Here is a 25,600-nt window from a genome sequence, read left to right as displayed (position 1 = left end):
AAACATTGCTATCTTCTCGGGGGCTATTTTCTATAAGTATGTTTTTCACTGTATTATATGTGAAAGATACATTTGTATTAACCAATTTTAAAAAAAGATTTGAAGCCACAGAACCTTTTTTTAAAATGGTTTATGACAAATATATCTTTCACATATGTAAAACAACATGCTTATAAAAAAAATAGCCATCAAAGAGATAACAATATTGTATACAAAATTCTATATATGGATTGTACATTGCACACAAAGCCAAATATTGTCACGTTGTAGCGAAACTATTTCAAGGAACTTGTTAGAATCTGTTTTTATCATTTTAACCTAGGTAAATAATCTTAATGTAAGTGAAGGATTATTTTCTTTTGACCCGGTCGTAAAACATGTTCCAGAAGGAATTAAAGAGGGAATAAAGAAAACTACCAATAAGTAGATTTCAATTTTAATCTGTTGACCGTTCTGTGACCTCCCGACCTTTTTTTATTTGCTTATGGCTTGTACCCACCATGTATATAGGCCCTTTCTTATGTACATCTTTAGTTGCTGTGACCATGTCTTAGTAATGATACGAAAGTACTTAGCATCTACAGTGTTTTAATTTTCCTTCGTGGCTGTAACTTTGTTAATATATATATATATATATATATATATATATATATATATATATATATATATATATATATATATACATATATATACATATATATATATATATATATATATATATATATATATATTAATATATATATATATATATATATATATATATATATATATATATATTTCATTTCACAAGACAGTGGTGAGGACAGCAATGCTGTACGGTACAGAAACAGCAAACATGAGAAAGACAGAGGAGAAGAAGACGGATGTGCAGAAATGAGAATGCTTAGGTGGATGTCTGGGGTGACAAGAGAGGATAGGATCAGAAATGACTACATAAGGGGGTCGACTAAGGTGGTGGAAGTATCAAAAAGAGTGCAGGAGGGGAGGCTGAGATGGCATGGACACCTGTTGAGAGAGATGAGGACCACACTGGGAGACATACTATGGGGATGGAGGTTCAGGGAAGAAGAAGAGAGAGACCAGGAAAGAGATGGAAGGACTGTGTGAGAGGAGACTTACATAAGAAAGGAATTGATGAGGTAGAAGCGCAGGATAGAAATAGATGGAAACGGCTCATCCGAAATTGCAACCCTATATATATATATATATATATATATATATATATATTATATATATATATTATATATATATATATATATATATATATTATATATATACACGCATACACACACACACACACACACACACACACACATATATATATATATATATATATATATATATATATATATATATATATATATATATATATATGTGTGTGTGTGTGTGTGTGTGTGTGTGTGTGTGTGTGTGAATTGTAATTGGAATACATACATGAGATGTATGTGAAGCCCTTAGTGTAAGAAATCCTAAATAAAATAAGTACGATTTTTTTTTTCACTTCCTATAAAAGTCAAGACCACCCAAGACAGCGTACGGAAGCCGCATCTGCCCGCTCCCCTAGTAAAAAAAAATTGATACGCCAGATTTGCCTACTTTGCTCTTCCCCCCCTAACTCCGGCTCTCCTACATCTCATTGGACCCCATTGTCATACTTTTCCTCACCTGGTGCTGTCGTTCAAATATCATTTCCAAGCAACTGTCAACACCCCAAAAAAGCCGGCGCCAAGATGTGACAAACAAGAGACAAAGGAGAGAAGAAAGACGCTGGAGAAGTGAGTCTTAGAATCGTTCACCTAGCAAACTCAGTCCTGTTCACACAGGGAAAATTTCCTTGGTCACTCATACCCCCTCTTACTGTCTGGGGTCAAGACTTCTCTCTCCCCCTAAGCCCATTACCCCTGCCCGGCTCTATACTTCAAGACTCCGGTTGTCAAAGAACAAGGTGTAGTTTGGTTTTCAAGTCTGTTCTACGCACAATTCTTTTCCTTCCTTGATTACTGTCTGTTCTCATAATATATAACAAACTCCCCATTGCATCTCCCTGAGAGAATTAGTAAAATGGAAAAATATTTGTGACTTACATGCAGCAGTGTTCATTTATCTTGCTAACTCGTAACAGTGTTAAGTGGCTTTTTCCCCCTGCCTTACTCAATTCCCACATTTACATCAATCGCGTTTAGATCAAGAGTTACAGTGCATCCTTAACCCTGGACAGGTAACGTCAAATTAGTGCCACGATTTAGGTAACCTAGATGCATATTTGTACCAGAGACTTCAAGGTTATATCATTGTGAACCTATTGGTTCTAATCCGTATTATTTTGTATTAATATTTAATATATTCTTCTATCTATATAAAGGAAATGTAAAAAAAGGATATAAATAAATTATGCTTATAAATTAATGTAAATGCATTTGTACTTAAAAAAAAAAAAAAAAAAAAAAAAAAAAAAAAACTTAAAGATAGGGCTGCAGTGTACAATATGCCAAAAACATTAACATTTTGATGGTTGAATATTCAAGAGCACTCCTACGCCTTACATTTGAGGTCCTACACATCAAAATCTGTCGAAAAGAAAAAAAAGGTTTGCAATGCGCTAGAAAAGGAATATAGTTTTGGTCAAAAAATCGGAAAAATTTTTGACATGAAATTTTTTTTATAAATACTAGAAATTTATAGATTTCAATGAAACTTGCCACACAATTTTTTCACTGATTGAAGTTTATCCTAAACCATAATAAAGTTTCTGAAAAGCAAAATAAGAGTAAAAATTACACTTTATTGATTACACCCCACGGTACCAAAATTTCATCATGAAACTTTTCAAATTTCATCATAAAATTTTCTAAGAAAATAACTACAAATCATTAGTTTAGCTCGAAATTTATCCTAAACACCAAAACAAAGTATTTGAAAAGCAAAAAAAGAAAAACAAAATGTAAAATGGCCCATTTTTAAAATGAAATTCATAGTAGATATCAGGTAACCTTGTTGTCAATGTACACCATAAAGAATCTGAAACGCCGAAAATGGGGTGAAGGTATCAGAGCTTCAGCAAAAGACGTCTGCTTTCCATCGACGATCACTTACAACTAAATCCTGCTGGAACAAGCAGTTGCTCAGAAGCAACACATGAATGCACAAACAAACAACATTTTTTTTTTTTTGTGCGCAGCTTGGTGCTAATTTGCACCAAGGTTACCTGTCCAGGGTTTGCAGAATTAGGAGAACACACAAAGTTGTGTACCACATCTCACATGTTCCACGGTACCAGGGTAGCAACCATGCATCCCAAGTCAGAGAGTGGAAGCATGAAGAGTTGCTGTTAACTATTATTTTATAATTTGTGATAACTGAAGAAGAATTTTATTTATTTAAATTCCAGGTTCATCATAAAAGTCATTTACATTTTCCTTGGTTTTCATATTGGCAATATTTATTTGTTAATTAACGTAACTTCCGTACCTTCAGCTCCTGTGCAAAATTCTTCTGAGTGACATAATAATAATCCTAGTTAATTGTAACTTTGCATTTCCCTTAAATCCATAATTTTAATACCTTTTTTATCCCTGTTCTCTATTGTTACCTGCATGGCACGCAGTCTTGTTAGATGTCAGTTGATTTTAGAGTAAATTGTAGACCTCACGCAGCCACATACTTAACATAATGGCGACCTTGACCAGCATTGCAAAATAAAAGACTTAATTAATCTCTCATTAGAGTAGTAATCATTCCAACTTAATAATATGAGAGTTTGCGAGAGAAACGAATCTATATTGTAAAACCCCTTTATTTTTTTTTCGCACCTTTGCCACCCTTGAACAGCAGTACACAATTGTAAGTACTTTATTCTAGTATTTTAATATTACACCTTTATTCATAATTATTCCTAAATGCTCACACGGAGAGAGTAATAAGAGGAAGGTTTAAAAATTTTACTCATTCCGCAGAGAAGGCTTGCCACTAGCACTTATATTATAGCTGTGTTCTCATGAGTATGTTATCTGCGAGACAACGTTTCTAGCAGTTAGGCATTAGCTAGGAAGGAGCAGTGATAACCATTGTTAATTGGTAAATTGACGGGAAGTGTTTAATTCCCGGCGAAAACTTACGATATTCATTCTAGCTTGGAAATCCTTTCTGGCAACCCCCTCTGTATAGCTGTAGCCTACGAGTAACCAACGTTTGTTTAAATTCTTTTGAAATTCTTTTATAAACTTTAACTTGTTAGTAAATTGGCGTAGTAGCTTCATTCATGTACAATCGTAATAGCAATTCATATAAGAATTCGATTTAAATAAATAATAACGTAAATAGTGAAACTGTGTTTGCATTCATATGACAATAGATCGTCCCTCTTGACATTACAAGCGCACTCACCACTGTCTACTTGTAAGAATTCTTACACCTTTGGTAGGAAACATTTCTAACACGAATGTAAAAAACGATGTTGATTTTATAAGCAAATTGAATAGTATAAATTTGAATTTAGATTTCAATAAGGTTAGTTTTGATGTTGTCTCTTTATTTACAAAAATGCCTGTAGATGATTACTTGAATTTTTGGAGGATGAATTAGAACATCATGATATTCCCTTAACAGTAGTAAACCTCATTAGTCTCATAAGGTTATGTATCAAAGATTATAAATTTTAGTTTAATGGGGAATTTTTATACAAAAGTTTGACATGGCTATGGGTAATCCCTTATCTCCTGTCCTTAGCAATATCTACATGGAATTTTTCGAGACAAAACTCTAACCAAGAATTTTGCCCAAAATAGTTATATAGTTTAGTATGTGGATGATATTTTCTGTATTTGGCCAGTTTACGAAAATCACCAGTAATTCCTTATTAATCTCAATAATTTAGCCCCCTCTATAAAATTTACTGTAGGGGAAGAAAGGAATTGTAATTTGAATTTTCTTGATGTAACTGTCCATAGAAATTATAGAAATTTCACCTTTTCAGTCTTTCGGAAATCAACTAACATTGCCTCTTTTGTTCATTACTACTCCAATCACCATCAAAATGTAAAATTCTCTTCTTTATTTTTTTTTTCTGGGATGTTCCTAAGGGCTTTACGTGACTGTAGCACGCAGTTTATTGATGCTGAGATTAACACTTTTTATGATATTATTTTGAAACTTAAATACCCAAGGACTTTTGTAGATGTGGCATGGAAAAGACCTAGAAAAACATTTTATTTAACTAATGACAAACTTGAATTTAGTAAGCATAACATTCTAAAATTATCCTATGATGAAAGGTTTTTAGAAATTCCTAGAATTTTAAAGCTTTTTAAAATAAATGTTATTTTTAGAAATATTAATTTCAAGAGTTTAGTAATAAAAAATTCTCCTAAAGATCTTCCAGGCTGCATACACGAAATTCCTTGCAAAAAAATGTAATAGAGTCTATTACGGACAAACCGGTAAATCTCTTTCACAATGACTCAAACAACACAAATGTTATGTGGGAACTGGCCAAATATCAAATGCATTATTCGTACATATGAGAGATTTAGATCATCCTATTAACTGGAGTCAATGAAGAGCCTTAATCCCATGTAATGAGACAGTTAAAAGGAATATCATTGAATCTTGTTTCATCAAGTCAAATAATGGAAATGTTCTAAATCTAAGTCTTGGTTTATCTAAAATCGATGCCTTAATAATGGACAAAGTTGTAGATAAATATAATCCACAAAATTAATATATTCAGTTTTTACATGTATTGAACTATGTGGATACGTTATAGTTTCTGTTAGGGTTGAATCTATGCTTAAGTTTGTGACCGTGTGATATCCGATAATCCTGGATTATGTTTTTGATTTTTACCCTTTTGACTATTAACTATCTGGTATTCTTGATCTCTTTGTTTACCTGATAACTTTCTTTCCAACTGTATTTCATTCGTTCCTTGACAATGTCTTAGTAAAGACGAAAGTGCTTGGATTGCTGCCCATTATTTTCCTGTGGTATTCGCTTATCTAATGAAGTCACTTGCATCTACTGTGATTTTTATATATATATATATATATATATATATATATATATATATATATATATATATATATATATATATATATATATATTTAATATACATATCTACCCATACACGATCATTTTATTTCATTTAGCAGAAAATTAAATTTCTATGCAGCTACAAAGTTAATATTCAAAAGTTCTATGTATGCTTGAGAAATTGTTTACCACTACGTTTTGCCTCTGATATAAGTAAAACGTTTCCCCAGGTGTAGGGAAATAGTCATATTGAGATTTTTTTTTCTCTGACCTAAAAGTATCTGTTCATATTTCTAAGTAATGTATCATCGGTCCAGATGGAAGTTAAATACGAAGACTATTCTCTCTCTCTCTCTCCTCTCTCTCCTCTCTCTCTCTCTCTCTCTCTCTCTCTCTATATATATATATATATATATATATATATATATATATATATATATAGATATATATATATATATATGTGTGTGTGTGTGTGTGTGTGTGTGTGTGTGTGTGTGTGTGTGTGTGTAAGGCAATTTATGTCTGTTTACCTGTTTGTTTGTCTGTTCGGTATACACGTCCGTTCTCTGAAAGCTAAGGCTACCAGATTTTTACCATATACTCCCGTCCTCTCCCCCTAAGGAAGTTTTAGTCAAAATCCGATAGTCGAGGGATGTTTTCAAGGAGGTTACAGCCCCTCTATTTCATACCACCTTAATATTTATAACTTTTGGTTTTGATCTATGCAGAAGTTTCTATAGGTGCAAACAGGCTCCCCATAAAATGAGGACCATAAGGTGCCCTCAGTAGTAAAGGGAGGCACGCCCTCTAGGAATGGGGGCCTAAGGGTTTCCCACAAAATTAGGGGACAGGAGGCCTACGCCCTTTCCACTTAACAACCGGGGGTGAAGGGAGCATAGCCTACCTACGCCGACCTTCATAGCGAGAGGGCCCAGCCCCCTTTGGAAACTAGGGCTCAAAAGGTCAAAGATGGGCCTATTGCATTCAAATGGTACCATGAGTTAACATAAATGACGACAAACGTATTTAACATCAATATTAGAGTTTATCTATATACTGAGTTTTATCAAGGGTCGTTTAAAGGGGGTGTCTTTAGATGAAAATCTTTCCCAAGCAACCTGTAGCAACATGTATGCACCTGCCGTTAGACGGTGGCGCCTGACTGAGCTGGTCAGTGATGTAGTGGCATTGGCCGGGAAAGATTTATGTCCAGGTCATTTAGAAGTGAATGAGCATTGAATAACATGTCAGAATGACAGGTGCAACTACTAGTGATTCATAAAGCGGCCACTGCTATTTTCAGTGGTGGCAGGAATTAGCTTTTGAGGCTGAAAGGACCTTCCTCCACTGAGCCATGACATTAACTTCCGATTGGAGTCTTTTCCACAAATAAATCGGAATCATTTACGATTATTTTAAATCAAATTATTATCCTCATGATCTCTTTATGAAATATGTCACGAAAATGCTGGAAATTTCATTTCACCCTCCAGCAGCAATAGATGTGGCCTAGCAACTCACGTTTTATGTACGATTTTCTTATATACACACCTCTTTTTTTACCTCACTTAAGGAGAATTTCAACAAGTTATTTTCCAGCAGTTGATGTTAAGTTTGCCTTATTGAACACGAGGACTATGGGTAATATATTGCGTCATAAAGAGATATTACCTCCCTTAATGCAATCCAGTGCATTTGAAGTCTGGGCTGTTCTAACAGCCCAGACTTCGAATGCACTGTTTATCCATCTGAATGAAAAATCTCATTTTATTAATTGGGGCGATGCCTCTGTAATTGCTAGATCTAATGAATATGTTTCAAGAAATTTACTGGAAGCAGCAATTATACAAATCACTAATAAAAACAACCTAAATCTTAGTCTGGGATTGTACCATTTGGACCATATATTTGTAAACCTGTTTATGAAGGACCTTAAAATAAATGAACTACTAATTAATTAGTCCCACATGTATATAGTTATTTATCTCTCTCTCTCTCTCTCTTCTCTCTCTCTCTCTCTCTTGCTCGATATATTTATATACTTTTTTCGTCTTTTCAATCATTTTGTGGGAACATTCTTGTAAATTTCAAGGTATATGCCTCCTTGTTTTTTCAAAATATATTGTTTTCTGGATGAATCATCTGTTGACCACGCGTTTTGCTCCTTTAGGGAGTGGCTGCCTAAAAATCGCTAATCTTGCCCTCAGGCATTTCCCCGTTTCTGTAGAGTGAAATCGACCATATTGCTAATCTTGTAATGTCAGTTTGGATATTAAGCATACTTTTACTATGTTTGTCCTCTGTATGCTCAGTTATGCCTTAGTAAAGGGTCGTGCTAGACCGAAAGTTCTCAGCTATCTTGCTTTTCAATTTTCCTTCGTGGCAAAAACCTTTATTTATACATAGCATCACGTTTTATATACTTCGTGATCAAGTTATTCATATATATCATATATATATAATATATATCTATATATATATATATATAATATATATATATATATATATAAAATATATACTATATATATACAAAAATACGCTTGTAAAAGCATACACATACCAGATCTACAATGCATAACTTTGATTCAGATATTCATATTTTAAATGATTCAACTGAGTGTTTTAGATGTACATTGTGGGAGTAAATACATAATTTATATTTTCTTTCAGTTGTTACATGATGCCATAATGATATATTGGTAAGTCAGTCTTGACACGCGTTTAAGCAGAAATGGCCATCGTTTGAAAACTTAATTTTTTACATTTATAAGATATTCACACGACTGAATTAATAATCTTATGCGATCTATCTTGCTATACAGAAATGAATCATGATGTGACAATGTAAATAGCTTAGAATATTATATCAATTTGATAACAACACATGAAGGAGAATATTAGGATGTCACACTCGTGTGAAATGTCAAATCATATGTGAAATTGCCGAGTACTTGTATACAGATGAAAGGAAAATGGAGACGTCTTGGATATGTATTTCGAGCCATCACATGGAAGACAATATGTAATAATATAAGCTGTGCTCTGGGCACAAAGAGAGTATATGACCCATACCTCTATGTTAGAGAACTATAAGATGGGTACTGGAATGAGTGGGAATTTATGGAGCTGAAAGTATAAGGAAAACTTGAACGACTGTTTTATAAGCTAATACAATGAAATCATAAGAGAGATATAAAAGAATTACATAACTGGTAAAGTAAATTGGTTTAGTAAGTTAATTTAGTCAATAGAAAATTGACTTTTTCCTCAGGACTTTTTTTTTAGTTTCATTTTAAATCGCTATGCTTTCATTACAGACTTTCGAACATCATAATTATAGAATTATGATGTTCAAAATAAAAAAGACGATACTTTTAACCGAATAAAAATATATGAAACATTATGTGCACGGATACCATCCCACTACTTTCTATAGTTTTGTGAGTAAAAATATCAATTTCTTATACCCTGGTATGTTTATAAAGTTGATTACAGAATTTTTTATTCTACAGAATATCATATTGCACAAACAGGGAGTAACGATAATTCTATCGATAATTCCTAGTAATATTGCGGTTACCAAACAAAACGAAAAAAAAGTTTTTCGGATCAAGCAACCTGCCTTGATAATATCGTTCTCTGCTCGGGAATGCCAGTCGACCAGATGCTTTCTAATCCACATATACATAAACGTCGGTTGCGGATGTGTATCTGTATTTCATGCTCTCAGATATGCTTCTGCCATCGGGATGGTATTTGCACATAGAAGGGTCTCGAAATACGAAGAGAATCGCAGCATCTGATAATCCTCGCTCGAGGTTTACCAGCAAATGGAGATTCTCTCTCCCATCCTATCTCGTTTCCATATATTATTGGTGAAATTTAAAGTCGAATAAAAAAAGCATGTATCAACTTCAGATTAGCCATAAAAAGTTTGGATGCAATATATTAGAAATAACCCAAACTGTTATTACTATTTTCAAAATGACAGAAGTCACTGAAGGTCTTCATGCGAAAAAAAGAAAATTATGATGAAAATTATACGTATATCACTCCACAACATATATCCTGAAGTATAAACAAATATATATAGCCATATCATTTCAGTGAAATGGTATTTGAAATTAAGAATTAAATGGCTTTGTTTTATGGGCGTTTTCATTGTCTTATAAATATTCTTACGAATGCGTTATAAGGCTAGTTTTATGGAGCCTTTAACAACAAGAAAATATGAAATTTAACATTGGTGAAGGCTATTTTAACTACAAGTGACTTTTACTATAATAAATCTTAATATTTTCAGGAATCCTATCAGCCTTTATTTCAAAGCTCCTTTCATGCAAAGAGATTTGTTGGCTTTGCTTGTGCACTGATAAAAAATAGATACGGTATTCAAAAAAGGATTCTAATTGCAAATAATTCCTATCGTGATTCTGCTATCTGTTGATGAATTCTTTGGATACGTACGTTCAAGTGTTGCTTGCAGATAATTATATACTACTGGGAACTATGTCTGTCACTGGCCCCAAGGACAGCAACTGTTAAGTGCGTTATTTAGTGGCTCTGTTAATTCCTTTCAACCCTGCAAAAGATTCTGGCACATTTAAAATTTTTTATCACATCAAAACAGTTTATTTGGTGGACGGGTAAAAAAATCAATATTCAGTTCCTGAGGCCGGGTAAACTTTGAAGTTGACCAATTCAAAAAAAATAAATAAAAGAACACATCAAAGAGGAAGATATGCAAATCCACTTTGTGAAAGAAAAAACAATTCTAAAAAAAACTTTCCTTACTTTCCATGAGGGTTCAAGTCTGGTCAAAGTTAAATGGCCCGTGAGATGACCGAGGGCTACGCCCCTGGAGTGGAGGTGTTAATGAGTTATCACACCCTTAGGGGCTTTTACACAATGGTGGAAGGAGAAGGTGTGAAGCTTAAGATTTATCCCAGAAATTTCCCATGAGTTGTTGTAATCAAATGCAGGTGGCTTTACATGTGGCCAGTGAGTCTGGGTGGTTTGAAGTGCTAATTACCGCTAGAAGTCATTAAAGGAGATTATACAGAATTAGATAAGGTATTACACAAAAGACATAACCCTTAAGAGCCAGGCTGAAAAAAAAAATGTGCAGCACCCCACGCTGGGGAAACATTGAGGTTGGCCAATTAAAAAAAAAAAATCACGGAAAGATGAATATATGCAAATGCACACGGTGTAAGAACAAAATAAATTCTGAAAAATTCTCCCTACCTTACACGAGAAGCTGCAAAAGATTAATTACAATCCCTTGTGGAGCCTCTTCTACGAGACAATTATAAATTTTACCAAGTTATATATGTTTTTTTCGAATAAGTTATTTGATTTGATTTGGTAACATTATAATTACAGTTCACACATTATCAAAACAGATAACAACTAAAATCAGTAAAAAAATATTCTGATTATATTTGTCGTAAAATAGTTGTGTAGATTTACTTAGATCGAAGATGCAGTATTCTTCTTTTTTTTTAGTGCATATGTTGTCTCTAACATTTGTTCACACTTTTCTTTGCAATATTACAATTACAAACAGCAACCCCAGAGTATATTTATGAGCAAATAAATAAAACGATATAATGGAGGAAGCAAAAAAAACATGCCTCCTTAATTAAAGTCAAGCTCACAACTAGCTCCTAAACTGACTACAATCACAATCTGAGCCAGTTTCAAAGCTGCCATTAATGAATGTATGGGTGATAGAAGTAACTGAACCTCTTTCCTGCCGACTTCCTCCGATATCCATAGGATTTGATTTCCAGGACTCGTTAATGGCTATGCAGATGTTCTCAAAGGGTAATGCTCCGCTTTCGCTGTCATTAATCCTATAGAGTATTGTATTTACAATGTCTTGAAGGAGATTTTAAACTAATAAGGTATGTTAAATGGAATGAAACTATGCTGAGTTTATTTTGACACGAATATGATTTACGATGACATTAAGGTTGAAAAGCAAGACGTCTGACCGTCTATGATTTATTTTTCCTTGGCTATGCAGATGTTCTAAAAGAGTATGCCGCCGCTTTCACTATTGTTAATCCAAGAATTCCAAAGGGATTCGTTCGGAGTAGCTTCCTGTAGAGTTGTTGTATTTACAGTATCTTGAGGGAAATTTTAAGCTTAGAAGGTATGTTAAGTGGAATGAAACTGTGTTGAATTTATTTTGAAACTAATTTGATTTATGATGACAATTAGGGTTGAAAAGCAAGACGTCTGACCATCTACGATTTATTTTTCCTTGGCACTCCTGTGTGAAAGGAAAAAATAACTTACGATAAAACATTTGGATGGCCTATATTAAGAAGTATGACATATTTTCGCACAGTCTTACTTTAAACGTTTTTAGGAATTTGTAATATATATATATAGGAATATATATATATATATATATATATATATATCTGTGTGTGTGTATATATATATATATATATAGATATACACACACATACACATACACACACACACTACATACATACACACACACACACACACATATATATACATATATATATATATATATACATATATATATATAAGTCATCACATTACCGTGATTCATATACATGCATCGAGCTACAAATGTCCTTTAATATCTAATTCACTCTACCTCGGAATTAATATATTTTCATATGTGCTAAACCGAAGGGGAATTTTTAATAGGCGATAATAGAATTGTCAGCGCCCAAGCGCGAACCCAAGACACCATACAAATCCAGGACGTCAGTGAAGCTTTTTACCCACTCCACCACCGCAAGAGGCTATAAATTAATGCCGTCTCTCACCCTCAAATACCTTTCGCGTACAGGTATTCTCTGATTTGGAGCCAGCATTAACCCACCTCGACCTCGGGTAGTGTTTTAGTGCTTATGACAGTACGTAGCCATCAATATAAGTCATATCACATTACCGTGATTCATATATATACATCGAGCTACAAATATCCTTTAATATCTTTAAAGGACATTTGTAGCTAGATAGATAGAAGTAAGGAAATGTGAAAAAATTCTGCATCAAAAGCAGCAATACCAAAAAGAAAAAAAAAGAAAATATGAAAGAAACTCTGCCTGAAACAAACACACACACACACACACACGCACACGACACAACACACACACACACACACATCTATATTATATATATATATCTATATCTATAATAATGCATTTGTCCTAATAATATTTGTAATATATTATATTAATATTAATAATATAAAGAATTAGATATATCCTATATATATATATATATATTATATATATATTATATATATATATATATATAAAATATAATATATATATATATATATATAAAATATATATATATATCGTCTATCTATATATAAAGTCGTATCACATTACCGTGATTCCATATAACGTATATCGAGCTACAAATGTCCTTTAATATCTAATTCGCTCTACCTCGGAATTTATATATTTTCATATATGTTTACACCGAAGGGGATCTATTCAGCGATAATAGAATTGCCGGCCGACGGGCACGAAACCATCGACATCTTCAATTCCAGGACTAGAATTGAAGAAGTCGATGGTTCGTGGCCTTTCGACCGGCAATTCTATTATCGCTGAATAAATTCCCGTTCGGTCAAACTATATGAAAAATATATTAATTCCGAGGTAAAGCGAATTAATATTAAAGGACATTTATAGTTCGATGTATGTATATGAATCGCGGTAATGTGATATGACTTATATATATATATATTTATATATATATATATATATATATCGATATATATATATCATAATATATATATAGGTCATATATATAATAAAGTATATATGTATATATCTAATAGATATATATATATATATATATATATATATATATATATATATATATATACATATATATATGGATTATATATGTATATATATATATATATATATATATAGGATATATATATATGATATATATATATATATAAAGATATATATATATAATAATATATTATATTATATATACGTATATATATAACCATATAGATATATATATAATATAGATTAAAAAATAATTATATAATATTATATATATATATATATATATATATATATATATATATATATAATATATATATACACGTATATGTGATGTGTGTGTGTATTTGCCTTTGAAATAAGTAGAATTCATTATTCCATACATCATGGGAATTTGTGAGCGGAAGGAGATCGAAAGTGTCAGAGCTTACTAACACAATTGTCAGTGTTTACGCAATCAGCTCTTAGGGTGAGGCCACACCGGGCGCGGGGAGCGTCGAGGTTGCAGGCGCGTCTCGGCGGGAGAGCAGCGTCAAAACTACACATGGCCACCACCAGAAACGCCACCCCCTCCCTCTTCCCTCCCGCGCGTCACTATCAGCAGTCTAAGATATACTTCTTTGCAAAGGTAACGTTTGGATAGGAAAATTAAATTGCCTTTAATAGAAATCGTAAGTGTCAAACTTGACGATAGAGTACGTATACCCAAAGGTCTTTTTGGTTCTTTACTTGGCAGTGAATTTTGTGATAATAAAAGGTTAAAATCCATATATATATTTTTTACTTCCCATATAGTTATTACTTTTAGGGGAAGTGAAAAGAAAATGTGGATTTTAACTTTTCATTATTGCAAAACTAACAGCATATAGGGTTACTTCCTTAAAGATACTTAGAAAAACAAAAGAGCGAGAATTAATTGCAAATTATATAAGACGTATAATGATTATTGTCTGAATTATGTTGAAATAAAACGATTTACCGGTATTTTTTAAAACAAAATAGTTTAATGGAAACTACATAAAAGAAAGTAACACAAGGAAAAATCAGTTTTGCTTCATTGTTAACATTAATAAAGAAAGTACAAAGTACCACGAATATTTCATAAATAAGTGATACTGCTGCACTGAGGATTCGTATAGTTATCAAGTCTATGCAGCTGGACAAGGATTATTTGTGTGGCTGAGTGCATAATAGTTGGCACCTTTAAGTGGGGTCGAATGCACGACACCGATGGCTAACATCTGAGGGCCACTTGTTCTACTCCTCTTCCATTTCTTGAAAAAAAAGTAATTTTATGGTATGGATCACAGGGATCCCACCAAGCTCTCTTCCGAAACACCTCCCCCCAATTAAATGATTCTTATGTAGCCACTACCGCTGAACAGGTGACACTTCGGCAACTGATTTGCCAGTTCATCTGCACGTTAGTGACCATGTCAAGTCGGAGGGTATATTTACGTAGTGGTGGCCTTTTTCTATATTCACTTTAAATTCAGTGATGAACTCATCCCCTGGGAAAGTATTCAGACTATATAAGAACTCATTGAACGCATTCTGAAAGTACACAAATGAGAGGTGCTGAAATAACTGCTAATTTAAGCATGCATTACAGATATGGAATAATTAACTCGATATTTTACTGAATAGATAATAAAGGTAGTCGCTTAAAAACTAATCTTTCTATGCTAATATCAGTTACTTAACAATGATATATGCTTTAAACAATTTCTAGTTACAAATGAAAGTTCCTTAATACGGGAACTAAACTTCACAACATAGTTATCAATATAATCAATAAAGGGAAGTAACCATTCAAGTAACATAGTCCCTCCCTAATCATATAGAAAATGGGGTTGTTTCGGTTGAAGACGCCTGAACCGCCGCGGTATTTTAAAACATGTTATATCGCCTGGCGGCAACTGCAGAGTGTCGAGCCGTCCCGCTAGTCTTGTGTGGCCACCCACATAAGATACCTATTTCAAACTGCCGCGGGAACCTCTTTCCCTCCAACCTCCACGCTCGCCGCGTTTGGTGTGGCCTCACCCTTAGAGCAGGTTCGCATGGAGACAAAGAAATGCACATGTTGATAACAACTAGTTGACTTAGCTTCCCTTGAGCTGATCCTGAAAATTAATGACACAGAAGCTTCTCGCAACGGAAGGTGATTTTGGGCATGCTCTGTGCGGGAAGTATGTACAGTCGGCCACACATATAAGTAAACGCATTTCAGCCACAAGGGCTGGATGTGATCTGGTAACACTGGAACTGAGTCTCCAGACGCACGATGAACCCGCCCCTCACCGTGGCCACCGCCCCTCCACCACGTCTATTTCCCCAAACATTTTTTTCCCTTTCCCCAACCTTCACTCCCACCCTTTCAAGCACACGTTTACTCTGCTCCCTCTCTCTAATTTCTCCTTTAAGGAAAATAATATAACTGAATCTATTCTGTAGGTTCATTTTCTCATCATGTGGAGGCGAGAAAACTCGTCTGTTCTACTTTTGTTGTAATAATATTATTACTTGCTGTTACCGACAGAAGAATTAACTCGGTTTTCGTGGCGCTTTCTTGTAATAATGGGATTTAGCTCTCTACCAATAAAAGCCTTGTCTATCAAATAACAGCATACCTACTACTCTTTAATTATAATTGTAATATCAACTGCCGCATTCCAAATTCTTATTATTACAAAGACAACTAGCATCAGATCGTGTAGGACCTTACATAACTCAAATTAAGCATGAAGAAATAAAGAAGGCATAAGTTGAGGAGAGAAAGACCTCATAGGCCTAGAAGACACTGAAGGAAGAGAACAAACAATGAGACAGTTATAAGGACAGTGGTTAAATAGAGCCTGAGAGTGTGGGCTGTGTCACAAGGGGCACCATTACCCTCTTAAGTATAAAGGGGGCATAGGTCTTGACTTGTCATAGGGGTTATTATGGGGAGTCGATTCTTCCTTATGGTTGGACGTTTGTTTGTCACAACCGATTATCATTGGATTATATCCGACATTGGTCAAATTCTCGTATTTTTGTGCTATGATTTTAAACTGCTCGGCATACGTCTACATTTATCGATGGCAAGCATGTGCGTTTTTGTTTGTTTGTGTTCGTCCTGCAGGTGTGAATTCCACGTTAAGAATGTATTCAAGTAATAATGAGATTATATCCTTATATATATATATCCTATATATATATATATATATATATATATATATATATATATTATATATATATCATTTGACGTCCAAACCTGATATTAGTAACATTTTAAGGTATACGTAATTAAGGGACAAATATTACAGCACCCTATAATTAAGGATACAATTAGGGATTGAAAATTTATAAAAACCATTTAGGATAAAATATGTATCAGTATTTAGTCCATCCACCATCGTTTGGCGATGACATCTTGTAGTCTACTGGGGACGGAGACTACATGATGTAGACGAGTGTTGATTTTTTCTGAATATCTCCCATTCGGACATGGTGAGTTGGAGAGCTGCCTTGATTATCGCTCTTGACCTGGGATCAGGAGTCGACGATGGTCCCCCAGCAATTTTCCAAGGGATTCATATCACACCCCTTACTTGTCCAGTCCAGCAGGTCAATGTCTTGTTGTTCCTCAAACCATCGCTTAACTATCCTGGCTGTGTGAATTGGACAGTTGTCCTGCAAAACAAACGTCACATATATAGTATATTAATTATTTTTTACAAGAGGCTTCAAATGTGAAGGGTGAGCTGGACATAATCTTTAATTTAAGGTTCTGCCTGTTTCTCCCTGTTTAGATCTCTCCTTTTCCTGGTTTTGAAAAGCTGAGAGATATTCCACCTTCGACTCCTCCCAAAGAGCTCGAAGCCATAAGCCACGTGAAGTTGAAGTCTATCGTGGAGAGGAAGAAGGTGGAATTTCGCTTAGCTTTTCAAACCAGGAGGAAGGAGGAGATTTGAACTGGGAGACAGAACCTTACGTTAAAGATTATGCCCAGCCTCACCCTTCCGACAAAATGACACCTCATATGATACTTGCATCATATATATATATATATATATATATATATATATATATATATATATATATATATATATAAATTCACCATAACATGACTGGAATGTCTTGAAGTAATAAAAGTCCACACTTATGAGAAATGTATATTAAAATACATAAAGACTGGAGCTTTCGTCTACTGATTAGTAGACCTCATCAGCCGTACTGATATTTCCTTTTCAATAAATATACAAAAAATTTACGAAGTACAGGCAGGACTCTGGAACCGTCTCCGAGAGGTAGTTCAACCACAACGTCGGCTCGTCTTTTGGCCAGACATTTGAAGCGGGAAGGGAACATGATTAAGATAGTTTGTTTTGGTTGTTATCTCCCTTGGAAGACGGTTCCAGAGTCCTGCCTGTCCTTCGTAACTTTTTTGTATGTTTTTTTTGAAAGAAAAGGAAAAATCAGTTCGGCTGATGAGGTCTACTGATCAAGTAGACGAAAGCTCAGTCTTTTATGTATTTTTAATACACATTTTATATAGTGTGGGACTTTCTTACTTTCATATAATAATAAAATAACAATAATAATAATAATAATAATAATAATAATAATAATAATAAAAAATAATCAGATTACATTGCCTACTAAATTTAATACCAAATGAAATGGCAGATATTTCTGTAGTTTACAACACTCAGTGCTGAGTCGTTGCGAGTCAAAAAGGAAACATAAGCCGTGAGTAGTTTTCTTAAAAAGAAGGAACAAAATCACCCTTGAACTTTGATGCCAGAAGATGGCGATCCCTCAAGAAACCAACAACCATACAACTGATTCGTTCTCACGGAGTCACAATGTTCTCTTCTGACTCGCAACAACTCATATATTTTGACATTTTGTAACAAGTTCTGTATAAATAGAAAAGTTAATAATACAAGTTAATGAAACCAGCACTACAACAGAGTTTTCCCTATTACTGCAATTTGCGAGATGAAACTCTACATACTTGCATGAACAGAATGCGCTCTGGGGTAGGGAAATGCATGGCTCGAACAGTGGACCATCACGTCTTCCAGTATTTCAAAGGTATTGGTCGGAGTTGAATCTTCCTTGTATTTTCTGCCAGCTCACCCAGGGTGTATAAGTTAACCCATCCCCACACGTTACATGTGCTCACAGGAGTATCTTGTATTATATTGCGTCGCCAACAGTGCAACTGTCCGTGCGAGGTCGACGCAAAATTTTCCCTCATCAGAAAAAAACCAACTCTTGCCCAGCAAACCTAAGTCTTCGTTGACCCCATAACTGCCGGGCAAAAATGAGGCGCCAGCGATGGTGATGGACTAAATACTGATACTGTAACAGAAAGGGAGGAAACATTTTTGGTAGCGGGATGAATTTGTTCAGAAAGTCTTAATAAAACTAACATGTTTGTTGTTTGAAGTGTAATGTGCTTTCATTGAGACTAAGCAATAGTTTGTTTTAGGTCGTATCTTATTATATATCATATTTCATATTAAATGGTTATTTTTCAATCTATTGTGTATCCTTAATTAAAGGGTGCTGTAATATTTGTCCCTTAATTACGTATACGTTAAAATGTTACTAATATCGGTTTGGACATCAAATAATACTATTATATATATCTATATATATATATATATATATATATATATATAATATAGTATAATATTATATATAATATAATAATATAATATATATATATATATATATATATATATATATAATGTATATATTATATAGTAATGTATATATATATATATGTATATATATATATATATAATATATATATAATATATTTATATATATATATATATATATATAAGGATATAATCTCATTATTACTTGATACATTCTTAACGTGGGAATTCCACACCTGCAGGACGAACACAAACAAACAAAAACGCACATGCTTGCCATCGATAAATGTAGACGTATGCCGAGCAGTTAAAATCATGCACAAAAATACGAGAATTTGACCCAATGTCGGATGTAACCATCCAATGATAATCGGTTTGTGACCAAACAACGTCCAACCATAAGGAAGAATCGACTCCCAAATAACCCCTATGACAAGTCAGACTATTCCCCATTATACTTAAGAGGGTAATGGTGCCCCTTGTGACACCAGCCACCACTCTCAGCTCTTATTACACTGTCTCCTTTCTGTCTGCCTCCTTCTTGCTGTTGTCTTCTCTCCTATAAGTGTCTCTTTGTTTCTCCTCCTTCAGTGTCTTCTAGGCCTATGGAGGTCTTTCTCTCCTCAACTTATGCCTTCTTTATTTCTTCAAGCTTAATTTGAGTTACGTAAGGTCCTACACGATCTTATGCTAGTTGTCTTTGTAATAAGAAGAATTTGGAATGCGGCAGTTGATATTATAAATATAATTAAAGAGCAGTAGGTATGCTGTTATTTGATAGACAAGGGCTTTTATTGGGTAGAGAGCTAAATCCCATTATTACAAGAAAGCGCCACGAAAAACCGAGTTAATTCTTCTGTCGGTAACAACAGAAGTAATAATATTATTACAACAAAAGTGAAACCAGACGAGTTTTCTTCGCCTCCACATGATGAGAAAATGAACCTACAGAATAGATTTCAGTTATATTATTTTCCTTAAAGGAGAAATTAGAGAGAGGGAGCAGAAGTTATAAACGTGTGCTTGAAATATTGGGAGTGAGGTTGGAGGGAAAAATGTTTGGGGAAGACGTGTGGAGGGCGGTGGCCACGGTGGAGGGGCGGGTTTTCATCGTACGTCTGGAGACTCAGTTTCCAGTGTTACCAGATCACATCCAGCCCTTGTGGCTGAAATGTGTTTACTTATATGTGTGGCCGACTGTACGTAAGCTGGCTTAATGGGCGGAACTAGTGAAAGGTAGATTTTGATTTCGAAACAATATCATTGTTTTTTGTAACGCCCTTTTAACAGAGGAGGTCCCAGTCTCGGACACCTATCGATTGCCAGTAGAGGAGCACGGAAAAAACATTATTTACAGAGCCCATTTGAACTTTGTTGTATTTGTTACAATACACACTCACACACACACACACACACACACACACATATATATAGATATATATATATATATATATATATATATATATATATATATATATATATATATATATATATATGATATAGATATATTTCAGTGATCTTTTATCTTATATTTGCGATATGTGTAGGTATTAGGTCATTTTGTATTTGCTGCTTTTATTCTTTTACATTTATTTGCAGTTTTAAATTCTTTTTAATTTTTATTTGTGAGTAATGTGGGAAAATACCACAGTTATCAATCCCTGTGGCATATTTCTAAAATATTTCTAAAAATGTGTCTAGATGTATCAGTAAGGGATCACAAGTAAACAGGGAACTTGAGTGTCACAGACATTTAAGGTTTGATTTTTTGGGAACATGTGTTTTGTGAATTTGCTTAATGGACTTAATGCCATGTTACTTTAAGGGGGGGTTAACTCTATTAATGATCTGATGTCTTATGGTTATCTCATTCATTTCAATTGAATCATATAAATTTTTTGCTGTTGGTTTTATTTAATAAACTTTAGTTTATAGACATATGTTTCCTATACTTCCTACTTACGTTTTAAAGAACAGAGAGATCAAGAGAAGGAGAGATGAGTGTGAGCGAAATGGTAGAGTTGGAGACTTGGCATTAGCTTTTGTTTTTTCTTTGAGAATATATAAATATATATATATATATATATATATATAATATATATATATATATATATATATATATATATATATATATATTGCTCATGTTTTGAAACTGCTAGTTTCTTAGTTGTTCCATGCTGCCGGGCGTGTCGCTCAACTCAGGAGGTCTAAGTCTAGGGCCCCATACATACTTGAGTTTTCTTCAAGCATTACTAGCGGGGGAAAAATGCCGGGACTGAGGGATCTGAATGCCGGTAAGTGAAACAGAATTAATTTCCTGTTGTTTCCGCCACATTTTTATGTTATTTTTAAATACTTGTTAAATCCATTTTACACGTAGCTATCAGAGATACTAACCTTTCCTATTAAATATTTACTTTTGGTATTCCAAGACTAAAGTTAGAATATTCTGTTTCCATTACTGTGCTGGATTAGGGGCTCAGATGTATTTGTTTTTGTAACTTTTTTTAATGTCATGTAAACTATGTGAAGTGAAAAGGTTCAGACGGAATTATTATCTTAGCTGTTTTTTTTTTCTATTAACGGTAAGAATTTTAATCTCCTTAAAATATCCTATGTGGCCATTTTGTGGAAGCTCTTTCCGTTATGGAAATTCCATTAGTAGGTTTAAGTGCTTGCACTCAAAGACTAAGTGTTTACTGCCCACTTTACTGAGTATAAGTTATATTACGCTGAGGTGCCGTGTTGTCAAACTGGCAAGTATCAGGAGAGTTCATCATTTATACTGCAAAGCTCGATAGTTCTTTGGTAATACAACTGATGCCAGCGCTCACAAGGTTACAGGAGCAGCAATTCTGCCTTCGGCCTTTGTCTTAAATTGCTTGAATTTTCCAATCTTTCTGCTTATTTTGTAAATAATGGTTTCCTTGTGCACATTTTTCTTTGATTAATAGTAATTTCTTAATTTGTCTTGCTATGGTATTTTTCTAATCTGCGAATTCTCTATATGTAAGTTCATTGTTTTCCTGCTTGTGAAATATTATGGAATTATTTTCCTCAGACCAAATTGTAAAACTCGTATAACTAGATAGCTGAGTTCTTATAGCAAACAATAAGCCGTTTAAATTACTATTTTATATTATCAATTCAAGAACGTAATTATATCTGAAAATTCTAAAAGTTTATATTAAAGAAAAATACTCAGAATATAATTCGCAATTCCAAGACTAGCAGTATGTAATTTCAGTCTCCAATTACATTAACCTCCCTAACTTTACTCTAGGATCACGAGTCACAGAACTGGATCTCGATTGAGTGAGTTTGGAAGTTCGTTTTATCTCAAATTTAATCATCTAATAATAGAGAACTCCGAATTCAAACGGATACCAAATTATGTTACGTAAGTTTTCAGTGCATTTTGAATTTCACATATAATCCTAATTGCTTTTCGATTATGATTGCATGCAAGGAAACCGTTTCATAGGGAAAAGACTAATTATGGAAATGTAATTTATCATAAAAAAATAGTAATATACTTTCCGTTATTGATGATTTTGTAACTGTATGACAGTGAGACATAAAATTATTTAGGATCTATTACCTATTGCGTATCTCTTTTTTTCTGAATTTTGTAAAAAATAAAAAATAAAAAATAGGTAGTCTCGTATACATTAATAAGATTTTTTTTCTTGGCCCAGTGGCGTCGGATACGATTACCTATATGTGTTTTCTACTTCGGAATATTTGTTGCGTTTTTACAGTCTTATTTCAGGTTTTTCTAATTACTCAATCCATGTGAATAATAAACAGCCTTTTTAGATCTCCAATTATACCAACATATAATGTATTTTTTCCTATATTTTACCGACCGTTGTCCAAAATATATACTAACTCTTTATACTGTGGCATAAATCTAGATGAAGTTCCTTCTACACGCCATATTAAACAATCTAGAACATTCTCACTCATTTCCAACAGGTCTTCATACCCTTGAAATCCCTTCTCCCTTACAACTCTTATCCTGTTTCTCCCAAACGTACTACATCATTAGGTTTGCAGGAGAATTTTCATCATTAGCCCTCAGTTTTTTTTACTGCCCTTAATAGTACCTTCTTGTTAATCCTCCTAAATACTCGCACAAAGTACCATCTCGCCAGGAAGTTCGAAACGACCTCCTTTCCTCATCATACCACCATTAACCTTTGTTCCTGTATTTTCCAACGACTATACAGTCAATCCTTTTGTTATGACATACGCTATTTCTCAAGAAATCCGCTGTCATTTATTAACTTCAATTCTCATATTTTAAAGCTAGATGATGTTCATATATACCAGATTGTTACATTTATTTGCATCAATTTACATTTATTCTGCGTTAACACGTAATCCATAACACTTTTTTCGTCATATCACCATAATCAAAAGTAATTATATATCGCTACTCCCTGAAAACCACCCAATCCTTTCTGTCAAACAACCATTTGTAAATAATTCCACAAATATCCTCTATTACCGGAATTACGTTATATCTACCAATTTCTCTGTTTTGTGCATTTGGATCGTAAAACAGTAACTAGTTCTTTTTCTGAATTGGAGAGTTTGCTGTCTTCTACTCGTTCCAAATATTTGTACTCTATGGAACCTCCCTTGAAATAAAAAATCGGTCACGCCTCTTTAATTTAGTTTTAATGATTTCAAGTCACATTTCCATTTGTTGCTTACACTCATCTGTTCCAGTCCATAATAGATAGTTTAAATAAATACTTTTAAATATTATTTATTCAACTCCAGTTTTATATGGAGTTATTATTCGAATCAGACCTTAGTAGCGATCATTGATGCACTTATACAAGTGCGCACTACTATAACTGATTCACTTAAGGTAGATTCTCGGATGAGCCTTATTCTTACGAGACGTTTGTTTGGTGGCCGCTGATTGGCTGGTACCGGGAGGTAGGCAGCTCCCAGCCAATCAGCGGCCGCCAAACTAACGTATATCGAGCTACAAATGTCCTGCATACTTGAGGACTAAATTTGGGCAGCAGACTCTTCGTACCTATCGACATTTGAAGACTTCACTAAGAAGAGGTCTGAAAGCACAACTCGATTTGGATTTCCTCCAATACTGCAGACTTAACAATATCACTCCCAATTTCGTCAAGTTTAAAGTCTACCGCACTACACTTTATCACTCCCAGTTCTACTATGATGCCACTCGACAACTATTGGATATTGAGATCAGACACAAGGAAAAGCTTATTACTAAACATAAGGATACATCAAGATCTCTGTATAATGTCATAGAAAATACTGTATCATTCATCGACTTTCTATATGTAAAACATGTACTTACCAAAACTGTTAACTCTTATTCAGTAAATGTTCAAAATACTCATTTTAGAAAACTAGATCGTTTAGGTATCCAGATCCCAAAATTCGTAGACTCGAAAACCACTGTTTTTAATTATTCTAACTATGTTTTATCTAAGAGAGAAGAATTCATCTTGTCTTTGGGCCTTGATTTTTGTTTACCAAATTTTAAACCAAGTTTTAGTAATTTTTATTTGCCACTAGAAATCCTTTTTGGACGACTTCGGTCGTTACAACTCCCAGGTGACTTACCCAGTTTACAGAAGACTTGCAAAGCATTGCTCACAAAACTTTTTCTAAATTATGTAGTAACTGGTTTCCTTTTCTTTCGTAAAGATGATTATATGCTACTAAAAACCTTACCTCCAATAACCCAGACATTGTCATAACCAGACCGGATAAAGGAAGAGGCACGGTGATACTTAATAAAAATGACTATGTACAGAAAATGGATAATATTCTTGAAGATACCACTAAATTTGTTGAAATAGGTGTTCCAACTTATCAACCTATATTTAAGGTGGAGGATAAAATCAATAGATTACTCAGAAGTCTCAAAGATCAGAATATTATTGCTGAAAGCACTTACCAAGAATTATATTGTTCAGGTTCATCCTATGGTGTGTTGTATGGACTTCCTAAAATTCATAAAGATGGTGTTCCTTTACGACCAATTTTGGCGGCATACAATACCCCAAATTACCAGATTGCAAAATTCTTGGTACCATTGCTACAGCCATT

Source organism: Macrobrachium nipponense, chromosome 11, assembly GCF_015104395.2.
Source record: "Macrobrachium nipponense isolate FS-2020 chromosome 11, ASM1510439v2, whole genome shotgun sequence".
In the NCBI taxonomy this organism is placed as follows: domain Eukaryota; kingdom Metazoa; phylum Arthropoda; class Malacostraca; order Decapoda; family Palaemonidae; genus Macrobrachium; species Macrobrachium nipponense.
The sequence above is the reverse complement of the archived record's forward strand: the minus strand, read 5'-3'. Positions refer to the sequence as shown.